Below are 20495 nucleotides of genomic sequence, written 5' to 3' on the forward strand. Positions count from 1 at the left end.
TAAAGGGCAGTATGGGTTTTATATTTCATGTTAATGGATCTTCAAAGAGCCTTTGAGACCATCGATAGAGGACGTCTGGTGGATAAACTGTTTGCATATGGGATCAGAGGGAACGTGCTTGTGTGGATAGTTGATATGTGACAGATTCCATATCATCCATATCACAAGGATTAATATCGTGGTGTCTGATAAATTAGAAAACAATATAGGTGTGCCCCAAGGCACTGTATTAGGACCTTTGATTTTTGTTCTATATGTGAACGATTTAGACAAAATTTTGAAAAATTGCTTTGTCAACGTTTTCGTAGATGACACTCTGCTATCAATTTCTGGGAAAAATTACTTAGAATTAAGGTTACTTAGTGACTGATTAGGCGTAAATAAACTTAAATTTAAATAAAACAGCATATATGGTATTTGGGAGTAAACAAAATTGTAATGAATTTTTGGATACTAATTTTAAGATTTATATTGATACTAGGTTAATAGGAAATGTAGACATGTAGATATATTTGTAAAAAACTTGCAAAAAGATAGGGTTTCTTGCGTAGACTTTCGCCTGAGCTTAGCCACTGGAGCAGACGTCTTGTTACTTTCGAAAATCGATGAAATCGAATTTTTCGAAAGTATCTGGGCTCGTATAATAATTTTATATCTCGGTAACGGTAAGTCCTACGGGATCGCCGTTATTACAGAAATGATCACCGTCGAAAAAAAAATATTTTTTTGTTTGTCCGTTCTCCGTTCTCGTCTTTTGGTTTTTCCTGAATAATTTTCGAACAGTTGAAGCTACAAAATTGAAATTTGCCTCCTTTTTAACCCTCGACGAGGCACATACGTTTATAAGAAATGGCCCCGATCCGACGCCGGTATCGATCTTTCTTTTTCGCGATTTTCGACTGTTTTTGGACCTTGCTATGAAGCACGATAAGTGTCCGAAATTTGAAGCAATCGACTTCATATTTGGCACATATATGCAGCTTTGCCCCGTGACGGAATCTATTGAAAATGGGGGGTTGGGGGGTAGGGAAGTATTCTAAAAAATATAAAATGGCGTGTGCAAGGATCTACAAAAAACATAACTATTCAAAAACTGTTTACGAGACCAAAAAAATTCTTGAACCAAAAGAAGCAGAAGATACAGCTCTATAAACTGTTATTTTTGACAATTTTTCAAAAATATACAGACTGCGCTGCAAATTCAAAAAAACTGAAAAATGGGTCCCCCTATTATTGAAAATTGGTTATAACTGAAAGAATATGATTCTGATCTCAATTTCTTTTATATTACGATATAGCCCGCATAGATACCAAAAACTTTTGTATTTAAGGTTTTCACCTATTGTACAGGGTGTTCCCGACATTCCGTGCTAAATGAAAAATGTGTTAGGTGTCCTAAATTTGCAGATATCAACTTCAAATTTAGCAGAGAAGTAAGAGTCCATGTCCACATTTAAACGGTAGAAATTGGGCGCAATCCAATTTCACTAAAGATTTTTGAAAAACGTATGAAATTTTTTTTGGGTAATTTTAGTTTCCAGAAAAATATATTTTCCTCCATAATCGTTCATCCGATTGGCAAAATTCTTTAACCGACAGACGTAGAAGATCCAGTGCAATAACATTGATTTCGGACATTTTCTCGATTATATACAGGGTTTTCAAATTACAATTTTTGTATTTGCAGTTTTCGTCTATCCCATACGCTGCTGGGAATATTTGAAAAAATCCATCAAAATAAATAAGAACTAAAAGCTCAGATTTTCACGAAATTATATATTATAACATGACAATTGTTTCGACAACACCGTGTCTTTATTATTTATTTATTATATATTATTATATAAAGACACGGTGTTTTCGAAACAATTGTCATGTCATAATATATAATTTCGTGAAAATCTGAGCTTTTAGTTCTTATTTATTTTGTTAAATGGATTTTCAACAAGTAAAAGCCACCTCAGTTCAATTTTTGAAAAAATCCATATTGAAATCGTCATTTACGGCAATGTCAACACGCGATGACGTCATTGATTATTACGGCGCACTGCATGGTTTCAGAAAAAACTGATTTTCTCGAAAACCATTTATTATTTTCAAAAAATTCTTGAACCAGGAAGCGTGGAAAATCCAGGGCTATAATCTCTACTTCGAACAATGATTGTATCATATACAGGGAGTGTCGTTCATGGGCAAAAAATCTAAAATATCCTAAAAATTTCCGTTTTTGTGTGTAAATTATTGGTTATAAATGAAAAACCTTTAAAGATTAATTAAGTTAATTTTATTTGAACAGTATCGTAAAGCGTGTCGTGAGAGAGATTCAGGTTTCGTCAATTATACGGGGCGCGAGATATTTGAAAAAATATCATTCGACAACGCTGTTATGTGAAGGACATTTCATACAGGGTGCATGCACAATTAAATTACATTAATTTTCTGAAAGTTCCATAGTGGTCCGCAGGAGAACGATAGAAAAACAATGCGTCTCTTTACCACAGGAAACCGCGAAGCTCTTTCCTTTTATAATAAAAAGCTACTTTGCGCTACGCGCTACGAACTTGCCCCGCCCAGTGACGATTTTTCGAAAGCAATCGAAAGATTTCTTGTAGAAACAGTGATGTTCATAGAACACAAGTGCTACAAAATAAAGCGAAGCGGGAATTTTTATAATGTTAGGTGTAAAATTGATTTTGATATTCAGTATGTTAAAACTCTACAAATGCAAAAAAGCCTGTTTAGTGATGGGCTTCGATTGTTCAATGCTCTGCCGACAGACACCAAAAGTTTACCGAATGTAAAAAGCTTCCAAAAAATGGTAAAAGATTCTTATATTAATATTAATATTAGTGTGAATTATCTTTTGCTTTTATATAAATGTAATTTACTACGATTCGAATATATAATCATGCATAGCTTATGTCAAGTACAAGCGTAGTTTTAGTACTGTTTCTGCGTAATAGCATGTATGCTAATGAAATAAAATTAATACAAATATTAAAGAAAAAAAAACGATATTACACTGTGTCATCACGCCTAGTTTGATATGAAGAGGAGGCAGTTAACCTTTTTTGGGGTCAACTAAACTATCATTTAATATTTGTTTTCTACCAGGTGTAAGGTTTGTTCTAGAGGGCCATTCTATTTCAGTCTAAAGTCTTGCCCACTCACAAATAAAGCATGGAAATTTTGACCTCCTTGTTGTCCTACGAGAATGCACTTTAAGGTCACCACAAAGCATCCATTGATGTTCTTGGTAGCGTATTTTCTTCAAAAGAAGTCCCAAATTTTCATACGGTTCTTTTAAATGCGCATGTGCAACGGGAACCTAATTTTGAAACTAAGTCAGGAATATTGTTGCAATACACTAGCGGTCCTTCCTGAGTAAAATATTGACATAACTCTTTTCCGCGATCTCGATGTGACGCCAGGGGTCGGTGAATGTTTTTCATCCTTTCGAAGGTGCAAATCTCTAATTAAATCATTTAATTCGGTTATGCACTTTGGGCTCTCTGAAATCTGATGTGAAATCTGGTGTGAAATCTGAGTCATCTGACTCTGACGATATGACGTTATCTAGTTCTTTTGGCACGGTTGGTATCGCTACATCTGGTCCAATAGCAGAGTCAAGATTGGAATACGCAATTTCTTGAACATTCTCGCCATACCTTAGGAAAGCCAAAGGTTAAACATTTTTTCCTACCTTTTTGCCAGTTTCTTATACATTTATATATACCTTTTAAAAAGTTTTGATTGTGTAGTTATGACAAGCGACTGGGAGCCGCATAAGAAAATGGGATTATTGACTACTATTGCGGGTACGATAATAAAAAATTGACGTTCTTCCTTTCTGGTCACTCCGAAATCGAAATTTTGTGAGCCAAGCGTAAGTGGTAAAAGTTTCGTGAGAGGTTCAGTTTTAATCTACCAGACTCAGCAATTTTGTAGGACAAACGAACACTCACACAAGCGCAATTTTAACTCTTATTTGGTTAGAATAGTTTAATTATGCTGTTTGATTGTTATGTTTGACATATGTAATTCACATGTGGGAAGCATCTCATCTCAGTGTTATTTGCAGAGCCTCTCCCCGCTTAGACCAAGATTATGCGCCGAAGAAAGCATGACGATCGAAGTCAAGTCCTCATTTATTTTTTGATTGCAGGTGTCGACGTATGTGCGGAAGTCAGCGATATAGATAGAAAATTGTAGGGGCCTAAGTATAGACCCCTGAGGAACTTCCTGCCGACAACTTTCTCTCATATGAGACGATTGCAGTCAGTGCCGTTGTAGTGCTAAAGTTCGGTCTAAAGCCAGACTGACCACTTGAAATTTTATTATTTTAAAAGACATTATCCTCTGACTCATTCCTTCATAATTTTTTCCAAGACCCTGGAAAAGACAGGCAGAATGCTTATTGGCCTCAAGTGGAAAAGTTCTTTTGGACTAGAAACTTTCGGCAAAGTTCGAACGATAGCTAACTTCCATGCTCTTGGAAACTTGTTCGATAATATGCAGCAATTACTAATGTGGGTCATATGATCTATTAAATTAACTGACCAACTTCAGCATTTGCAGGGAGACATAATTCGAACCAACAGCATTACTGTCTAACGAATTTAGAATCCCTGTAACAGTTGTCTGGGTAACTGTTTTAAATTTGAAATTTAGGGTTCGAGAGTTTTTTTGTGACTTATTTGGCATAAGCATTATCTCTAATTTTCATAAGCCAAGGAGATGGTGCTTTTGTAACTCGACCATGTCGTCAACGTCAGTAAGACTGTAGATGTGACCCCAAACCACTCTCTGCAAAAGCTCCAAGAAGACAGTCTGATCTAAGTTTCGAAAATTTCTCGAAGTAAAACACTTGAAGAACTTTGCGTCTGTTACATTCTGGCTATCTGAAGTCAGAATCAGGTAGATAAAAATGGCTTCTTTTAAAGACAATTGGCCATAACTACAAGCCTATGTTTCAGAGGTTAATCCGTTGGATATGGGCATCTAACTTTTCCACATATTGTACAGAATGTTGAGGATATGTCGTGGTATAATACAAAATATAGTAAATATCTTCAGTTTTGACAGGGAGGTAGAAGTTTATACCCACATTTCAATTTTAGAAGTTGGGTGCTCTCAAAAAGATTAGCAAAGTCCACACTCCAAGTTAAAATGTCTACTTGAAACCAATAACTGTAACTCCCACAAATGATGATAGAACTAGAACAAGCAACAGCAAATGGAATTGAAGATGAACTTTCAAAAAACAAAATTCATGACCCACGTCGTTGAGCAGGTGGACAACCTGTCGGATAGGTTGTCCAGCATTTGGCAAACTAAGCTAAGAGAAGTGTCACACTTAGTACACAAATTAGGAGCGGAACAAACAACTAAGGTCAACGACATCATACAGCGGAGATAGAGTGGTCATATAGCACGAACGACCCATATCAGATGGACAAAATGAAATTTAGAATAGAGAAAACCACAACGACAAGAGGTAGACCACCAACTAGATGGAACGATGACATAAAGACAGAACACGCTGGAGAATTTTTGCCTATATTAGGGTGCTTAAAAAAAAATTAATTTTGTTTTTTAGCTCTTACCTCTTAAATGTTTTTTTTTTATATAAAACAAAATCCTCACCATCCGCCCTGTAGCTCAACTCTAAGGGGTCGCTATTTTTATTTTAGTTTCCCATTTAATTAACATGGGAAAAATTCTTTTTTCACTAAAATTAAATTTACGTATGTTCCCGACTTTTTGCAAAAAACCAATTTATATTATTATAGTTGAGTCTTTAAGCTTTCCAAAACCGTACAACAAAGTAGGATTATCATTAAAAGAAGATTAATTACAGCCATTTAAACATTACTAAATTTTGAACTTTTCAGAAAAAACTTCTAATAATTTTTTATCTACATAATTTCTCAAAAATTTTATCCTAATTAATAGTCAGTGTTTTATTTCTATGGATTTCAAATTTTAAAATGGTTGTCAGTACGTAGTGTAGGTGGCAGCACTAATTATATTAGATCATACGGTACAGTTGTCAAATTATCAGTGTCTGCAACACATATATTAAGAAATTATTGTGTATTGTCATTCTTTAAAGCTCTCAGTAGTTTCAATTATTATAAGTAAAATGGCTAAAAAGAAAATTTATTTGGTTTGTTTTTCATGTAGAAAATTAAGTAAACGAAAATTACCGAGTATAAGAAAAGTTTTACAATTATTTTTCTATAATCATACAGATTCTTACCTCACAGCGTTTTGATGAAGTGATTCGTGATGTTATGAAAGTTTGGAAAAATACTGGTATTCCCTTCTGTCAACCATATAACGCTATTACTAAAATCATAATATCGTGAAAGTTTATCGAGGGTGGGAACTTTTGAAAAAAAAAATTAAAAAAATAGAACACTCAGAAACCAAAAATTACGGAGCATACATTTAAAAATCGCCTTAAGAATTTGTTTGATATATCTAATAATAACTCAGCACATTCTTTAAAAAAAGCTCATTTTAAATATTTAAATGAAGAATGAAAAACGTCAAATCGACATAATATTTTTTTAACTTCTGAAAACTTAGAAATTTCGACAGAGACTCTAATGAATTATGAGGTTAGAATCTCTATGCTTGTACAAAAATAATTGTAAAACTTTCCTTATACTCCGTAATTTTAGTTTACTTAATTCGATGATATAATTCATGCTGCCACCTATACTACATACTGACAACCATTTTAAAATTTGAAATCCATAGAAATAAAACACTGTCTATTATTAGAAGCTGTTTCTGAAAAGTTCAAAATTTAGTAATTTTTAAGTGGCTGCAATTAATCTTCTTTTAATGATAATCATACTTTGTTATACGGTTTTCGAGAACTTAAAGACTCAACTTTAACAATATAAATTGTTTTTTTTTTTTGTAAAAAATCGCGAACATTATACGTAAATTTAATTTTACTGAAAAAAAGAATTTTTCTCATGTTAATTAAATCTGAAACTAAAATAAAAATAGCGACCCCTTAGAGTTGAGTTTATGAGTGAGCTTATTTTTGGTGAGGATTTTTTATATCAAAAAGAAACACCCTAGCCTATATCCAGCAGGGGGCTAAGGGATGATGATGAAGAGCAAAAGGAAAGTTATTAAATTGTCATCAAAATATTTCTGTCAGTAAAGGAAGTCAATAATAACGAATAATAATAATAATAAAATGGCTCATCTCAATGAAACCCAGAGAATTTAAATTTTAATTTTCATTGCAAGGACCACAGCGAGTAAAACTGGGAGAAAATTTATAAAAAAGAGTGCATGTCAAAAAAATTATTTCATTACGTGTATGTATAATTCTTGATAATATGCGGATTGGTTTTTTCCTTCTACACGTTTGATTTTAAAAGAGGAAAAAATCCAGTGGAGCAAAATCTGAATATCTTGCAGGCCATTGTATTGATTCCGTTCTACCAATCTACTGTCCAGGAAACACAGTCTATCTGACAGATCGGGCTGATTTGGATTTGGGAAATTGAGAGAGTATGAAATGAGTTATTTGGAATAAATTTCCAATATCAAGCTCCATTAAGATTCTGATAAAATTGTTTTAAATTATACAAGGTGGCTTTTTTATTGGAAACACCCTGTTTTTAAATGTTGTTTTTAAGTTATTTTAAAATTCTTCAAGTCAACTTTTTTATTAATAATACCTAAACCTAATAGAAGAGTAAATATTGGAAAAGTTTTAAAAATAGGTATAACAAAAGTTGTGGGTTTTTGTGAGTTGTTTCAGAAAAAATAATAACATATATGGTGTGCCATTAAGCAAATTATTTATTTTAAACACCCTGAAACATATAATTAAAATTCCTTTACATATATCTTCGAATAACACTAATATCAAATATAATCAATCAAATATGAATATATCGTAATTTTTTTGCAAGAGTGAAAAAAAATATTTTTTAGAAAAATTAAAACAATGTTAGGTTTAGGTATGTACTATTATTGAAAAAGTGGAAAAGAACAAACATAAAATATACGGTCTTAGTCTAGCGTTTTCGCTCATATATTTTACTTAAATATTAATTATTGTTTTTGTCACTTAGAAAATACTATAAATTTTAACTAACATGATGATTACTGGGCTTGGTTTGGAAATATTCATATACTTCATCTTTAAGCCACTGCGAACTCAAATCCATTGGCAAAAAAAAATTGTTAAAATTATCTTATCTTTTAATTAGTTGGTTATCAAAGCGAAGCCTGTCTAAACATCTCCATTTAAGGAACGGCCAGGCACCTCACGTAATATTTTCGCAATTCTAGCTATTCTGATGTTCAAACAGTAGCAATTATTGTATTAATTCCCATTTACCAATACGTGTATGCAGATACGACACAGTCGCGGGAAAAATTCCGTTACAAATGGGTGCTATATTTTAAACAATTAACACGCAGTATCATAGACATAAGTTTGGTATAGTCGGTACAATTTGCGATGGCATTCCTGAAAAACTACTGCCCAAACTCGAAAGGCCTTTCTTAATTATGATTATGGATAATGCAAGATATCATTCTAGACTCAGAGAAAGGAATTATCAATTAGCTGCGCAATAAACGGATTAATTACCCAGAAAATGGTCTAAAATTTGAGTCGTCAAAATTTTTAAAAAATTACAAAACAACCTCCATCAAGTTGTAAGATTTTACCATTGTATATTTAATGCCATAGATTTGGCGTGGGCTCAGTGCAAAATAGTTTTTAATAAAAATATAAAATTTAGAATTTGCGTGGAAGGCAGCTCTCCAGACAGTTACCAAAAAAAATTGGATCAGTTGTATAATACATACAGAAAATACAGAATACTGGGACAAAGAGAATACACTTGATATAACGGTAAAGTCTGTTCATAGACACAAGAAAGTGACTAACTGATACGAATTAATGAAAGACCCGGGCAAGCTGTACGAATGAAATATGGCCGAACAGGTCCGTACTTTGCTTAGAATTTAATTATTTTCATTGTTCTGAATATAGTTTCTGGGACACTTTTTTCTAAAATGTTTTTTTTGAAACTGATTCTTTAACATCAAGATGCAATTTGTGAAGTGCTTTTGAATCTGGTAGGAGAAAGACCGTTTATATAATTCTGTTTTGTGGAGAAGGTGTGTTTGTGTTCCCTTAAATCGAATATTTAAGTTGTGAACATCAGTTATGAAGCGAATCTTGCGATAAAAATACATGGGTGTAGTACTAGTCAAAATGCAAAGGTAGAAAGTTGCTCTATGTAGGTAAAGTAAAAGAAATAAAAAAGTGACTAACTCATACGAATTAAGCAAGCTGTAAGAATGAAATATGGCCGAACAGGTCCGTACTTTGCTTAGAATTTAATTATTTGGGGTTTTGTTAGGAAAGATACTAAACAATATTTATTTATTTGTTTAAATCTAAAATAAAACTACAAATTATTTTTATTACCTAATTAAATTACTTAAAATTATAATATATCAGTATCGCTATCGCTATCATCTCCTGCTCTAATTATTATTTGTTCTACATTATTTGCAATATGGATATACGACTGTTCTGCTTTTTCTATATATTTAACAGAATTGGCCCAACTTTGTGCAGGGATGTAAAAAACTTCGGTTTCTATAAGTTTGAGGACATTGGAGTTAACACGGGGAAAAACATTATTACGACGAATGGCAGATTTCAGTTGGTGCCAAACATGTTCAATGGCATTAAATATACAGTGATAAGGTGGAAGCCTTAAAACTGTATGCCCTAGATTTGTTGCATAATTATCACAGACGTATTCCTTTTGTAGGTTCAAGCTTTGTTGGACCTCAATTAATTGCTTTTTGGTATAACCTTCCTGAAAATAAATGTCGTTATTATTCATTTAGTTTTGGATTGTTGTTTTTGTGTCATACGAGGAAGGGGTTTTAGTCAACTGTCTACTGTGATACCTTGCATAATTTGCGGTGGTGTCTTCATGGTAATCCAGAGAAGAATCTTTAATATTTTTCGCAGACAGAGAAAGTCCATTTGGAATCCAACCATCTTTAGAGCCAGCATGCAAAATAGTAATTGTTTTACCTCTTTTTGATGGCGCGTTTGTTTTACACTTATCAGTTGAGTCAATCCAACCCTTTTCCGAAGTATCATAAGTGTCGAACCAGGTTTCATCCAAGTAAGCCTTTGATGTTCTTTGTAAATCCCAATTTTTTCTAGATATTCCAGTCTCTATTTCCGAATTCTAAACGATTTCATTAAAAATTGCCTTTTGTTATTTTTTTTTAAATCTAAAACCCATGTGCTGAATACACTTCCATAAGGTAGTTCTGCCACATTTAACACCGGTTTCATCTTTTTCAAACCTCCTAATTAAAATATCTAATGTAGGCACGTTTTGTTCCTCGTATAACTGTTAAATGTTGCGCCGTATTATATCTCGATCACTTTCATCTACACTCGAGAAAATGTCAGCATCGGTTCTTTTTTTCCTCGCTGAAATTTTTCCATACAGTTGATGTTGGAATTTTCGTCAATGTAGCCGCTTCTTCAAAAGAGGCTTGCTTGCTGGCACCACATTCAATGAGAGTCAAATAAACATTGTTTATAACTTCCTTAGTCTCAATAGAATAATGTTTTCTACATTTTGGCGGGAGAATCTCCTGAGATACCACTAGCCTCGTACATATTTTGCGTAATCCGCACAAAGATCATTTTCTGGTAGTGGCAGTTCCAATACTGGCTCTGCCGATAAAGACGTTTCATAGCAAATACAAATTAAATTTAATTTGAATATTGACTAGTGGCAAATTATATTTTATACGGCCTGATATATATTTTTTAATGTTGTTTGCATGGACACTCTGATCAATTATTACATAGGAAATACGTGAATCCATCTGAGTGTGTACGTACTAGTTAAATGAATACATACCAAATGCATCCTCTTTCTATTTTATTTTAACATGATCTCATATCATCACCTCGCTTAGAGAATCCCCTTCAGACATCTATAGTGTTAATTTTATGTCCAATCCATGCGGTTTTTCTTTTATTCTTTAATTTAAGCATCTCCGTTTGAAGTCTGACGTTTCATTTTTTTTTTTTTAATTTTGATCCGTTGTATGTTGCTCGATTACGATTATGGTGCCTTCTCTTCATTTTGAATCCTATACTTTTGGCTTCCCTAATTCCTCTATTTATTGGCATTTGTTTTGTTTCGTCGTATATTTAAAGGGAAATTGTTGCCTTCTTGTATATGTTTGATATTAGCTCTGTGTACAAGTATACTATAAAAAAATGTTTTCAGATCGAGTCTTTTAGTGTATCTGTAAGTTGCTTAGCTTATTATTGTTATGTTGATGTTGAGACATTGTGACCACTAAATAAAGTGTATAAATAGTTAAGTTTTTTTGCAGTTTTGTTCTAGATTTTTAGGTGTTTTTTATGGAGCTATTACGAATATTAATACTGAAATTTTAATAATAATAAAAATACCTTTATTATCCCACATATTTGGAATTCAATCAGTTTATTATGGATTTCGTCAAGTAGGTCAATATAGATTATGCAAATGAGGCAGAAAATTACATTAAAAATTTATATAATAGAAATATATGACAGAGCACAACAATAAAGTGATGACAAACATTATTAACATTATTATTAAAAACAGTTTTCTAGGAGGAAACACTTTAGTTTGGATTTAAAAATATCATATCCAATACCGGTATTCGTAAAATATATATATTTTTAATTCTAGTCTATTTCTTTTTATGGAGAAACAATCTTTGTTACGTGTATTATAGTCGTGAAAATCTCCGTTTTTTTTTATATATTTTTTTTATTTTTATATACACGGCAGTATTTTAAACTCCCGGAAGAGGGACCTGCACGAACTATCCGGCGACACTCCAGCAATACACCTTAAGACTTTTTTTAGGGATTTGAAAACAGATGTCGCATGACTTGAATTTCCCCAAAAGGGAATACCATAGAGTAATCTCGAATAGATATGAGCATAGTAGAAATTTATCATGCACTGTCCAGTCAAAACAGTTTTTAAATTTTTTATTAGGAAACAATAACTATGCAGCTTTGAAGAAAGTAATTGAAAGATCTTTTTTGTTTTTTGGACATTCAAAAAGAGTTCCTTGGTGTTAAACCAGCTATTTAACAGTACAAGTGACAACTTAAACAGTCGTCAGCGAACTGTGATCCAAATTATATAGCTGAGCAGAAAGTTCATTGATAAAAAGGATAAATAAAACAGGGCCAAGCACTGTACCTTGCGGTACGCCTCCATCTACAGATTGGATTGGGATCTTTTAATTTGACACAAGTTGCCCCTCTCCTGCCTTATTTCAACATACTGCCTACGATTTGTTAAGAACGATCTGAACCAGTTCAGAGTTATTCCACAAATTCCGTATTGTTCCATCGTATTCAAAATAATTTCGTGGTTCATACAGTCAAACGCCCTTCTAAGAACACAAAATATCCCAGCAGGGTGCTCTCCAGACTCAATATAGTTGATAGCATGCTCCGAAAATGAATGGATCGCTGTTTGGGTTAATCTACCTGTTCTGAAACCGAGATGACTTTAAGAACAATTTTTGTATAGTGTATTCAAATATTTTAGCAAAGCATGAGGTAATTGCTATTGGACGATAATTATATTTAAATATTATATAATAATTATACTTAATTCGACTCTGTCGGCTTTTCATGTAATATTTATTTTGTTCTCATTCTTTTCAGTATTTTGTTCGAAAAAATGTGTACACCTCAAAAATGATTAATAAAATTGGAAGAGCATTAATAGGAGAAATTAATGAACGTATAATATACAGGGTGTTCTGTTTGATTTTTTCACGACCATACCAACCACAGGATGATTAAGTATAATGCCATAATATACAGTGTGTTTGATTTAGAAAATATAAGTTTGATTTATCCACATACTTATGAGTCACAACTGTATATTTGTTGTTGTATTTAACATTTTTCTCCAAAACAAATAACAAACGAGATATATTAATTTGACTCACTATTTGGGCACCCTGTAGAAAAGGACAAGTTTACGACATTTAGGAGAGAATTTTGAACATTTTGAATTATTGAGTGAATACTCTGTAAAAAAAATTAAAAATCCCACCAGTAAAGTTTAACAGTATTTCTCAAAATTGGTTAGGATCCAACCGAATGTTACTTGCGACTTAAAAATATTTATTTAATAATTACATATTAGCATGTTTTTAAATGCTAATTTGCTTTACTTAATAGAAAATGTTCAAAACTTCCAAAATCATAACGTTTGCAAATATTTCTTCGATTTCACAGATAAAATTACACATATTTCACGGATTTCACTGAGCTGGTATGTCAGATTTCACTTGAGATTTACCCCTCGCGATCGTCCGATTCAATAATTCACTTCTTCGCGGTTTCTTAATAAAATTCGGTTTAAAATATGATACAATTTATCATTCACCATTCGGCTTTGTGGGAAAAAATGCATCACATTATAAATATTTAAGTAAGCGCAGATAAGATATCGAAATAAACTTAGTCGCCTCGAGGAAAGTATTCGGACAATCCAACCGCTGGAAATGCAGAAATTTACGATAGACATTATTCTCTAGGTTGGCAGTTTTTATCGGTTGCTGATAATTATTGTTTACTAACATTATATTTTATATATGATTATAAAGTATTCACCCATTTTAAAAAATAATTTTTAGGTTATATGAGAGGCTATAAAAGTAAAAATAAAATAATACACATAAAACCTTTTTTCACAAAGTGCGAAAATGTATTGTTGAATTAGTAAATACAAATTTTATAAAATTTCAAATAAATTTCTTCAGTTTTAATCAAACAATACAAACCTAACGTTTATCTGTGCAAAGGAGGGAAATAGATTTTGCTGCAACACGTGAAAAATTAAGTGTGTGATATTATTAAATGAGATTTCACGAATTTCACGAAGATTTCGCCGAATTAAGGTTTCACGGATTCTATAAATATTTCTACATGATTTTCCAAATGTCGACTTTTAAATTACTAAATATAAGTTTTATCAACTTTAAAGTAAAAGTATTTTTGAATTTCTTTTTCTTCTTCGACTTTAATCAAATAAAAGAACCTAATGTTTATATGTGCAATGAAGGAGTAGATTGAGCAGCAGCATGTGAAAAATTTGGTGCGTGACAATAATAATAAAACATAGAATGAGAAGGGCAAAATCATACAACCATGTGATTTCACAGATAAATATTTCACACAAAAATTAATACAAATAAAACATTTTTTTCACAAAGTGGAGTGTTAAATTATTCAATACATATTATATAAATTTGCATAAAAATAATATTTTTCTTTTTTTTCTTTTTCTTCAACTTAATTAATTTTCTTTATAGAAAAAGGCATGAGTAACACATTTAACAAAGAGCTTCAAAAATTCTTAATTTTCTGTAGTTAAAACAAAATTCAATGAAAGCAAAATAGAAAAAAAGGCGAACAATATGTTTTTAATAACCTAATTTTTTGCCTTGACCTTAAAAATGCTACAATTATCGATCACACCCAGCAGCAAGCTGGATATGTGGATAATTTCCAAGTTTTATAGTATGAATATTATTTCAATGCGGAGACAAACAGGAATAACAATTTTATTTTGTTTGGGTTTCTGGTTGAACAGCCAATTAAACTTTGCGCACGTGTTTGTTTGGCAAGCATCGTTTTTGCTTTTAAATGAGAATTCTCTTATTTTTCATCATTAGATGACGTCATAAATTTGACAAAGCGAAACAAACCTATTACTTTCCTGTGAAAAGAGATTTAGCTGGAGAGTGTGACAATAATAAACGACATTAAAATGCGAGAGGCAAAACAATATCCAGAATTGGTACACAAGATATCACTATATGAAAGCCACTGGAGGATAGTCAACCAACTTCAACTATGATTATTCCCAAGGGAAAAAAAGAGTCGCCTTTTTAGGAAACCATTTGTTTACATATATGTAGCTCGATGTCCACTTTAAAAACCTTTTTGCCAAAACTGAATGCATTGGTAGTGACAGTGTAAAATTATATTTTAGATATTTTTTAAAATTGTTTCCTTAATTTTTTTATTTTTCTTCGACGTTAATTAACTAATTTTCTTAATAGAAAATTCATGTTTAAGACATTCAGTCAGGAATTTCGATCAGTCTTAATATCATATACAAAAAAAAGCATATCATTTTTTTAAACTTTTCTTATAACCTTAAAAATGCTAAGCGAGAAAATGAAAGGAAGAGAAAAACAGAATCATTATCCGCCAGTGAATCACATAAATGCTATAACGTTCATTTTCTGAAAAATATTGTTTATATCTGTATAGAAATATTTGAGATTTCAATTCATTGTTCAATACCTGGAAATCCCTTTTACAACATTTTTAGTGTTGTAAAAATTCAATTTTCGGAAAAAATTTTGTTAACAAAAAGTTTTAAATTCAAAGAAAACGTTTTTTTAATTCGAGAAACTTCTCAAAAAATAAACATTTATTAAAATTGCATTTCTGTGTGCTTTATCGCCGTTGGCTTTGCTTCGAACCAAAGGCCACGAAACGAACGTTTGACACGCTACGAAACAATCGCCGAAGTAAAAAATTTGATAGATAATAACAGTTCGAATTTTAATTGAAAAAGTGTGATTGAAATCTCAAACGGGCGATTTTTATACAGTTCCTTCCAAAATTACCAATAATTTTAGTAATTTTTTATATTTTTCTTGCTTTCAGTTCGGATAACACATAAGTTTTAGTTCGTTGTTTTTTTTCTTATCTTATAAAATAATTGCTATAAATTTGTTGCTCAATATTTGTTCAAATTTTCTTCGCAAAAGTAATGTTGTTGGTGAGGTATTTTAACATTCAGCTGATTGTAATATTTTAATTTATCACAGTATTCATAATAATATACCAACATTCGAACGAAATACCAGTTACAATGGTACTAATAAAAATGTTTATCAAAATTGGTAGAGATGCAATCAAACGTCACACCTTGAAAACTAGAAATATAACAAAAAAAACATTAAATCACGTGTTTTCAAGACGATTTAACTAATGGAATGGGCTTAAAATTCACAGATTTCACAGATAACGATTTAACACAGATGCGTGAAAAGCCGTTTAAAAATTAAATTTATTATGGTTTTGATAATGTAGCTTCCCTTCTTATAAGTTAATATAAGGGGTTACACAGGGTTCCATCTTAGGACCCTTACTCTTTCTCGTTTATACGTCTGACTTAGCATTCGCTGATGATACTCAAATTTATTTTTCTTGCTTTCTGGATTTGCAAATACTGTGATCTTTCTCAAAAAAAAAAAAAAAAAAACAACTTGAAACTTGATCCTGAGAAAATATATTTTATGATTTTTTGGAGCCAGAATAAAGTGGATTTCTTCAAAAGCAATGCTGAAATCTACAGCAAAAACTCACGTAATAAAGTGATGCTTTTCACACGCTAAATCGGTGTATAACTAGGTATTTTACAGAAGGGACACACTTCAAAGTTATTGGACCACTCTTTTTTTTTCGCGAACCCACATATTTAAACTTTTTGCAGATTTACTTCAACTTAAAAATAATACATTCCAATGGGTTCAATCAGATTATTACTAACCCAACACGTATAACTGATAGTAGTCAAACCCTTATTGACTATATTGTCTCTAATGAAAAAAACCTGTCGCACAAAGTCCACTTGAAACCAAAAAATCAGCGATCATTGCATTTTAACCATTGATATCCAGAAGTTGTCTAGAAATTATGTGCTGAACAGTTTCAAAGTTCACTACTGGAGGTTCAGTGGGATGGTTGCCACTCAAATAAGGTAGAAAAAAGACAAATACTTCAGAGAGGTGATAGATGAAAATAAGCAAAATTCAAGAGAGCTTTGGAAACATTTGAAGACATTAATCCCGAATAAAAGTTTATCCAGGCCAAGGGAAATTGTTTTTGAACAGGGACTGGTGAAAACGGATAAAGATATAGCCAGTGAATTTAATAAATATTTTGTACAGAGCATTGAAGATATCATATCAACAATAACTAGACCATCCGTCAATTTGATGTGTTTAGATCAAAACCAGGATACGGAAAATCACAGCGTCACGGAGTTCGCGAGGTTTTAAGACATTTCATTGGTTCACTTAAAAATGATTGTGCGTGGATTGAAAACCGTTGGTGGGGGTGAATCTGGCATTTCAACAAGAGTCTCCAAGGATGCTTTTGCGGTGGTTGGAAATAGAATACTGGACGTTACCTGAAATCTGAAATTTTTTTCTTTTATAATAGTTCTGCTGTTATAGACTTTTGTTCTGTGTACTTTTGTATTTTTATACTTATTTAAATTTTCCTATTTTGCTACTGGATCGTATATTTAAAATGTAAATACGATTGTTTTCTGTTATAGCTTTATGATAAATAAATAAAGTATTGATTATTTATAACTTTTTCAAGAAGTTGATAACATTAATATCTAACAATCTTTTAAATAATCATGTATATCCAAGTAGAAAAGTTAAAATAATTAGCACAGGATTAAAAATATATGACATACTTAAAAGTTGAAGACTTTTTAAGATTTAAAAAAAAAACGACATTGTTCAATTTGAAATGATCCACATATATTAGTTTATTTTGAACACCCTGTAGTACCTAATTCAAATTCAGTTGAATATATATTCTTTACGTCATCTTCGAATATATATATATGTGGAAGTGTGAAAACTAGTTTTTTTTTTGGAAAAATTAAAATATTGGAAAAACTATTAAGTTTCGTTATTATTATTAATAAAAAAGCTGAAGAATTTCAATACTAATTCAAAACAAAACTTCACAATAATTTTAAATTGTTAAATTTAATATAAAATTATTAAAAACATAGGATTCGCTGATTCACTCAGAGAAAAATCGATATTTCGTCATAATGTTCAAATGAGTTACAGGCGAAGCATTTTATTACAATGCTTTGTCAGTTGATTTATTAAACTTTACAATTGTTTAAAAAATTCATTTCAAAAGTACATGCATGCCGTTCTTGTTTAAAATTTAGTACCTAATCTACAGTGTACCGTGGGTTCAATTTATCGTGATAACATTTTAATTAGCTGTAACATTTTTGTTTTTAGAGATACCAAGTTAAACAAAAAAAAACAAAATGTTGTTTTAGTAGCCAAGTTTTTTTTCCAATTGGCGTATAAAACAAAACACTTTTTTTTCTGACATATAAGCTTACATCATATTTTTTAAATGGAACACCCTGTATTTTATATATGTGTTTAATAGAATACCTCATTCCGATTAAAAGAACTAAGTGCAGAACAATGTCAAAGGAGTTTTGTTTACATTTTTTTTAAACAGACATAATGAGAATAATAATTTTTTTAAAAACATTTTGCGGACCGATGAAAGTTCGTTCACTACAAGAAAGAGATGTAATAGATCAAATACGCGATATTGGTCTTTAAATAATAATGGACAAATACAAGAAATACAAACCCAGGAGTTCCAATCAATTGATGTATGACGTGGTGTCATATTTTGGGCCCGATATTTATAGATCAAAAGTTAACTGGAGATCATTATTTGCAACTCTTAGAGTACCAAATAGACCAATATATACCCCTAATTTACCCCTAAATATATCAGCGCTGATTATATGGCAGCACAATGTTTTGCAAGTTAAAACTTTTCTTAACATGGAATATCTCAGGGGTTGGATGGGGAACAGCGGAACTATGGATTGGCCAGCCAACAGCCCCGACTTAACTTTAATGGATTTTTTCTTTTGGGGACACAAAATAGTTACGGCCAATTAAAATGTTATCAAAATAAATTGAACGCACGGTACCGCCTAGACCGCGCCAGCTGAGAACACCTAATTTTCTTTCGATTGATCGTAAATGGTTTCACTAATTAATTGGTTAAAAAAGTCTGATTATTATTAATACGCGAAAAACCTGAAAATCAGAAAATGCGCCGCTTGCTACATAATTCCGTTCTTGACGGTGCTTTTGGTTTAGCTCTAACTTACGCTTCATATAGGAAACATTTTGAGTACGGAGGTATGATGGGCGTCATACCGCGCCTGACCCCAAAATTTGCTCCGGCCGCATTTTTATCGGATTTCAGTCAAATTCGACGCTAAACGAGTCTATATCAACGGACATTGCGTGCTTACGTAATGCTCAACACAACCGTTTCCTGCTCTTTGCTCTTTCTATTAGCTAACCAAAACTAACCAAAAATCCGCAAGAGAAAGGCACGAGTCCACGCGACATGAGCCGTACGTATATCTTGAGAGCAACAGGTTTTTTTTTTCTTCAAGTTGTCTGCCCCTGCGACACGGGAACTGTCAAAACGACAAACGCGTTCGTCGCCTACTGCGTTAATTACCAGCGACAACAACAATCGTAGCACGACGCGTAGCAGAAAACGCCTTAGCGCCCCCTATTTCGCGACAACACGCGGCGACGACGACAGGACGCGTGCCCCCCGTCGAATCCGGGGGGCACCAGCGCCAAGAAGAGGTGCTCCTCTGCTCCGAGCGCGCGCTGCCTAACCAAAAAAACGCGGCGACATTCTCAGGCCGAAATCTCAAAACAAAAAACAAACCGTCACACGATACCCCGGTACCGCGGTACCGCGCATGCAACCACTTCGACAAACGAGAAAAACCATAAACAATGTTAATGACCTGTTAGCGAATTTCCTCCGTTCGTCGCTCTAAAAACACACTTTTCGCCGATTTCCGCGCCTCGAAACACGAATATAAGCCGCGATTCGCTCGCCGGAATGCTTCGCCCGACCCGTTAAACCGAAATTACGTTTGTTTCGTCCGTCTTTGGGGCGAAAACCGTGCCGAAAACAAAACAGGGATTGTTACTTACCCTGAATTCTAACACACAACGCCACCTATCTGATATGTTTCTGTTACAACGAAAGCACGTACTCCATCAACGCGGCCGAGGACAGCCGAGCCCGCCCGACCGATTCACGAGACACATGTTCGTTTCAGACCGAGCCATTAAAACTATGTTAATTTCTGTTATAAATAATAAATTTTCGAGCGATTTTCGAACGGATTTTGTTACTTTGCCACGCGGGATCGCCGAATCGGCGAAAATGTTTGAGATTTTCCGACGCCTTCCGGGCGAAATGAACAAAGGACGTTCGCTGCGATCACGCGGTGACTCAACATTTAGAAATTATTTTCAACTTGTCACGTTGAGATAGGGACGTGGTTCTTTGGCCAGGAATTTTTTCCGTAGTGCGCGGTTTCGCCGCCAGGCGGACGATTGCTTTGGCAAAGCGCCGTGTATTATTAATTAATTTTCCAGGCATACTTATTGTCGGGTTCAAGGTCCAGACTCCTTATTGTCGTTTTATCGGCGAACCAGATTCGTATTCG

General features: G+C 32.9%; 1 protein-coding gene across 2 annotated transcripts in view; it reads right to left on the reverse strand.

Moving 5' to 3' along the window:
* The window catches only part of LOC132704402 (uncharacterized), a 70454-nt gene extending 50171 nt beyond the window's left edge, over positions 1–20283 (reverse strand). Inside the window, exon 1 of one of the 2 annotated variants that reach the window (XM_060674383.1) lies at positions 19975–20283. The gene's annotated coding sequence lies outside the window, so the exon portion shown is untranslated. Of the gene's footprint in view, positions 1–19781; positions 19929–19974 lie in introns of those variants that run through there. The other variant, XM_060674384.1, reaches the window with a different exon arrangement.
* Between the last annotated feature and the right edge of the window lie 212 nt (positions 20284–20495).

Source organism: Cylas formicarius, unplaced genomic scaffold (assembly GCF_029955315.1).
Source record: "Cylas formicarius isolate icCylForm1 unplaced genomic scaffold, icCylForm1.1 PGA_scaffold_7__23_contigs__length_41026272, whole genome shotgun sequence".
In the NCBI taxonomy this organism is placed as follows: Eukaryota; Metazoa; Arthropoda; class Insecta; order Coleoptera; family Brentidae; genus Cylas; species Cylas formicarius.